Raw genomic sequence first — 6,000 nt, forward strand, 5'->3', positions numbered from 1 at the left:
TAAGGCCCCCCTCCCCCCTGTAAGACCCCCCTCCCCCTGTAAGACCCCCTCCCCCTGTAAGCCACTCCCCCCCGTAAGACCCCCTCCCCCTGTAAGCACTCCCCGTAAGACCCCCTCCCCCCTGTAAGACCCCCTCCCCCTGTAAGCACTCCCCCGTAAGACCCCCTCCCCCCGTAAGACCCCCTCCCCCCTGTAAGACCCCCTCCCCCGTAAGACCCCCTCCCCCCTGTAAGACCCCCTCCCCCCTGTAAGACCCCCTCCCCCTGTAAGCACTCCCCGTAGACCCCCTCCCCCTGTAAGCACTCCCCCCGTAAGACCCCCTCCCCCTGTAAGACCCCCTCCCCCTGTAAGCACTCCCCGTAAGACCCCCCTCCCCCCGTAAGACCCCCTCCCCCCGTAAGCCCCTCCCCCCGTAAGACCCCCTCCCCCCGTAAGACCCCCTCCCCCGTAAGACCCCCTCCCCTGTAAGACCCCCTCCCCCTGTAAGACCCCCTCCCCCTGTAAGCACTCCCCCGTAAGACCCCCTCCCCCTGTAAGCACTCCCCGTAAGACCCCCTCCCCCTGTAAGACCCCCTCCCCCCTGTAAGACCCCCTCCCCCTGTAGCACTCCCCCGTAAGACCCCCTCCCCCCGTAAGACCCCCTCCCCCCCGTAAGGCCCCCTCCCCCCTGTAAGCACTCCCCCAGTAAGACCCCCTCCCCCCGTAAGACCCCCTCCCCCTGTAGCACTCCCCAGTAAGACCCCCTCCCCCCTGTAAGACCCCCCGGTAAGGCCCCCCAGCAGTGCCTGCCATTCGGCCGACAGTGAGGTCATTGCTTAAATAAGCAGGGTGACCCATCTGATCTGTTCAAGGCTTCTGCTCTTAAGTATTTCATTAGCTTGACCATATCTTGATCCGACATATGTATGAACACCAGCTAGAGCCACAGACAATATTTTACAGAGCTGTCAGAAAACCAATGCTAAGGTAACTGGTTGGAACAAAACCTTGTTAGACCCTCTAGAAAATAAATATGAATGAGACACCTGCATTGGTGAGGTGGAAATGGAACTATGAATGAAATCATTAACATGATTGGTGGGAGAATATGGGAGATTATCAGTCTCAGCACAGAGCTGTTTCTCTGTTTATCCAGCGCGGATAAGCGGGCTTTTGTTGGTCTGAATGTAAGTATCTGTGAAAACATCTCTGTGGGACAAGCAGAGTAATTAAGACTGGCATGCGTGCCATGTTCGTTTGGAGTCCTAATTAGGTGGCACTCTGATATAACACCTCACACACACCCTGACCCCGATAAAAACTGACAGAGACGCTGCAACCATGCTTAATTAACACACTGACCTTTCTCTGTTGCATTTGCACACATTTGCCAAGATTAATAACACAAAAGCAAAGGACCGTGAGCTCTGTGGCACAGATTAACTGTTGATTAAGGAAGAACAGCATCGACCCCTGGGGTTAGCTTTCTGCATGGCTCATAGAGCCTCATGGTAAGACCATATGAAACCAGGCCACATGGAATTTCACTAGGAGCTCACTCATTTCTGTTTCCATGGCATTTTGTCCAGAAATTCATGAACAGCTAGAAAAATCTGCATATTCTAGAAATTCAGTGAAAGTGCATTATTTGAGGCCTTACACAGCTCTCACTCAGCTCTTACACAGACCTTACACAGCTCTTACACAGACCTTACACAGCCCTTACATAGCTCTCATACAGACCTTACACAGCTCTCACACAGCCCTTACACAGCTCTTACACAGCTCTCACACAGACCTTACACAGCTCTTACACAGACCTTACACAGCTCTTACACAGCCCTACCACATCTATAGTTGGCTCACTGCCGCTAGTGCAGTTTGTTTCTTTCAACCTGTGTTAGTTATTAGAGTCACGTAGGCTAATTTTATGTTTGGATGTTCTATCCCCTTTCCCATTTAACCATCATTGCTTCCCTGGTTCATTTACTGAGTCAAACATCAGGTTTATCCATAAGGCCAAATAAATCCTGCTTTTTTTGACAGTGATGAAATCAAAAAGTAAAAAGCAAGTTTTTGCACATGTTGCAGTGCTGAAAGCTGCCCAGATTGAACAGCTCTACAGCCGTACACAGCTGCTTTTACAGGCTTTCAGGATGGGCTTCGAGCAGCAGCCCCTCATAGTGATGTTATTACAATGTGCAGCTGAGTTGGCAAAATACTTCATTTATTCATAACTTTGTTAATTGAAAAATTAACTGCAGAACATGTGATATATGATTATAAATGTGAGTTTTCTCATCAGTGAGCCTAAAATAAAAAAACTTGGAAGCCAGTCTATTTCAGCAGTGATGGAACAGTGCTGTGGACATGATAACATTCAGAAACTTCAAAAATGCAATTATGACTGTGACTTAATTATGACTGTGACTTAAGTGGCATAAATCTACTGTTCAGAATCTCCGAGACACATTGGTGAAATTTTGGGTGTTAGTAGGGAATTGAGATTGTTACTGTAATCAGGCCCAGGGCTGTGCTCTTAGTTACTGCTGTAGCTCTTCTGTAGTTGGGAAAGGCAGTCTGTCCCTATCTGTTACTGTCCGAATGGTCTGTTACTATAACAACAAACAATCAAGGTTCTCAAATCACTGTGGGCTGTTCCAGTCTACAGTAATGCCATCACTGTTCCAGACTACAGTAATGCCATCACTGTTCCAGTCTACAGTAACGCCATCACTGTTCCAGTCTACTGTAATGCCATCACTGTTCCAGTCTACTGTAATGCCATCACTGTTCCAGTCTACAGTAATGCTCTTGCTGCTCTTGCAGTTTGTGTGAATCCCAGATCTGTGCCACATGCATGATCAGGATGTTTATTCATCAGAAAATATAAGAATTGTTTACTCAGAATGTCGACATCAAATGTAAGCAGAATAATTTTGCAGGGGCAGCATGGAGCAGTGCTTGCCTGGATAATTCTGTGTGGTCTGAGGTGCTGAAGGTGTAAGATGGTGACTCCCTCTCAGGCTGCTTTCTGTCAGTTCTGCTTGTGGCCACCAGGGGGCTGCAGGAGCTGGTGAGTGAGCTGTGGGTGGTTAGGCCAGCAGAAGGGAGAGGAGCGGAGAGCTGACGTGCTTTCATTAAGGTCCCTGTGGGGGCCGGGGTGTCCGTCAGGCGCAGTTAAATTAAAGCCCTGCTCAGTGCGGGCCAGCCTCGGGTGCGAGCACATGGCGGTCAGGCGCTGGGCCGTCTTATTGCATTCAGCAGGCGTTTCTTCACACTGTCTCCCTGACTGATGTTAATTAGAAAGAGATGCAGCCAATTACACCAGTAACATTCTGAGGCGAGAGGAGAAGCGCCGGGCGCGTGCTCAGCGATAAATAACTTTTGACAGTTGTGTAAATCTATTCCATTCTGGTGCAAGTGCTTGTCGTGTATTTCTCTTTTTGGCAGTAATATAATTGATGTTTTTGTGGGGTTTTTACAGTTCATAAATACTGTAGCAAGAAACTTGTCATTCATCAGTTACAACGTTGTCAATTATCAATTACCATTGCAATTCCTGCAAATATAGGAGATTTTCCATTTCTGAATTATGAAACAAACTGTGTGTAACAGAACTTTAGGAGGGTGACGGAGCGTGTGTGTCTGTGTGTGTGTGTGCGTGTGTGTGTGTGTGTGTGCGCGTGTGTGCGTGTGTGTGCGTGTGCATGTGCATGTGAGACTGGTGTGCGTGAGAGCATGTGAGTGAGTTCTGTTATCTGCGTATTGTAATAAAGGTGGGAGATTGAGCTGTCACCGTACACAGGCAGCCCACCAGCCGCTCTCTCAGAGAAGGTTCCGGAGAAGAGGAGACGGTGAACTTGTCTCTGTTTCTGTGCGCTTTATTCACCTGCTCATAAATCACCATCTGCCAGCGCCCCCCCCCCCCCTGCCAGCGGGCCCCCCCCTCTCTGCAGGGACAGACAGTGATTCCCGTCGCCCTGTGAGAGATTCCTGGCTCACATGAAATCACAACTCTGACCTGCCCCCTGAACCCAAAGCTGAGTCCAGTCCCAGAGCCTCCCCCTGCATTCCTTGTGACCGCATCCATACTGTGCCTCTCCACACTCTCAAACTTCAGGTCCAAGCGTGAAGTTTAGGAATGTCAAAAAACCATTTTCCATTCCATTCGCTTAATTACAGATAACCGTTTGAGTCTGAGTTTAGGGATTTAGTGTATTCTCTACAGGTAACTCCCCAGCACAAGTACTCTAAACAGACTTTCAGGGTGTTTCTCAATACCAAGAATGTAAAGTTCAGACATGCGTTCTGAACTTTACATGGGGGGGTTAATGACAGGTGGGTTCCGTAGGCCCCCCGACAGATGTTTCTGGAGAGTTCTGCAAGTCAACAGCGTTAGAGTTCAGAGGCTAGGTGCTTAATGTTGCTGGGGGGGGGGGGGTCGGTGGCAGATGTACACAGCAGAGAGGAGGAAGAGAGGCCCAGGAGATGGGATGGGATGTGTGGAGGACCTGAGGGGCGGAGGGGTGCCTGGGGGGGGCAGGCTGGGGGGCCAGATGCTTACAGGGAAGTTGCATATTTGTTGGCTTTGGGGGAGGGTGAGGTAATTAAAATAATCCGCTGATTGCTGTGATGCTTAATGCCACCGTAATGATTGTCTGGCGCACTCCGCGCTGCCATCTGCTGCCCAGCCGCGGGGGGGGGGGGGCAGGGATGTTTGGGCATGTCTGATTACCACACCGCCATATCTGCCACTAAAACCGCACAAGCCGGACACACCTGTGCTTCCTTCCTTCACACAGCGCTGCTCTTCTGTGAGAAACACTTCACAGCACTCCTCCCTGGTTCCCGTCTCCCCGTACTCCTCCTGTGTCTCCCCTGTGCTCTCCAGTGACATGCTCGCTCTGTGCTGGTTCTCCCGTGTTCTTCTCATCCCGTGTTCAGGCTGTCTTAATGTTCTGCCGTGTGGCGTGTCCTCCCGGTGCGATCCCGGGTCGTGTTGGGGACCTCGAGGCGGAGGTGCCTGGGGCAGGCTGGGGCCAGATCTACGGGTTGCTATTGTTGGCTTTGGGCTATATAATAATCCCTGATGCTGTGATGTAATGCCACTAAATGTCTGGCGTCCTCCGGTGCCATCTCCCAGCCGCCGATGTTTGGCATGTCTGATTACCACACCGCCATATCTCTCACTAAACCCTGTCTCAACCTGTGCTTCCTTCCTTCACACAGCGCTGCTCTTCTGTGAGAAACACTTCACAGCACTCCTCCCTGTGCTCTCCTCCCCGTGTACTCCTCCCTGTGCTCTCCTCCCTGTGCTCTCCTCTCTGTGCTCACCTGTGCTCTCCTCCCTGTGGTCTCCTCCCTGTGCTCTCCTCTCTGTGCTCGCCTGTGCTCTCCTCCCCCGTGCTCTCCTCCCCGTGTACTCCTCTCTGTGCTCGCCTGTGCTCTCCTCCCTGTGCTCTCCTCCTCAAACTTCACCCCCCACCGCATGCCTCTCCAAAGTGCACTGCATATGCAGCCCTTGACATGAGAGCAGCGTGTGTGTTCCTCTCTGGCTCGTAAGTGAGCTGTGTAATTAAATCTGCTTTGTCATTCAGGCTTTGGAGTTTCCATACTGCAGCCCACAGCCCTGCTCTTCAATGGAATTAACCTTTCCGTTTTATAATCGCCATGGAGACACCGCCAGAATGCCTCTATTTCCTCTGAAGCCTCGTTAGGAACACTAGTATTAATGTGCAAAATGCTTTTTGAGGATTTGGAGACCACTGACATCTTAGTTTCACATTTGGTATTAAGGAACTAATCATAGGGCATTTCAGAGAAGTTTTAAGTTTGTTGAAAATATTCTGTGCTTTGAAGCCAGTCTGACTCACAACACCACATATGGGTCACATAATTGCACATGCTTAATGTAGAATATCTGTCCTGTTCCTGTCACTTACAAAACAGAACATCAGGCTTTTCTACTTTCTGTGGAATCCGGTATGATCAAAAACCCTCCATCTATCTTATATATTA

The sequence above is a fragment of the Anguilla rostrata genome, chromosome 10 (assembly GCF_018555375.3).
Source record: "Anguilla rostrata isolate EN2019 chromosome 10, ASM1855537v3, whole genome shotgun sequence".
NCBI lineage: Eukaryota > Metazoa > Chordata > Actinopteri > Anguilliformes > Anguillidae > Anguilla > Anguilla rostrata.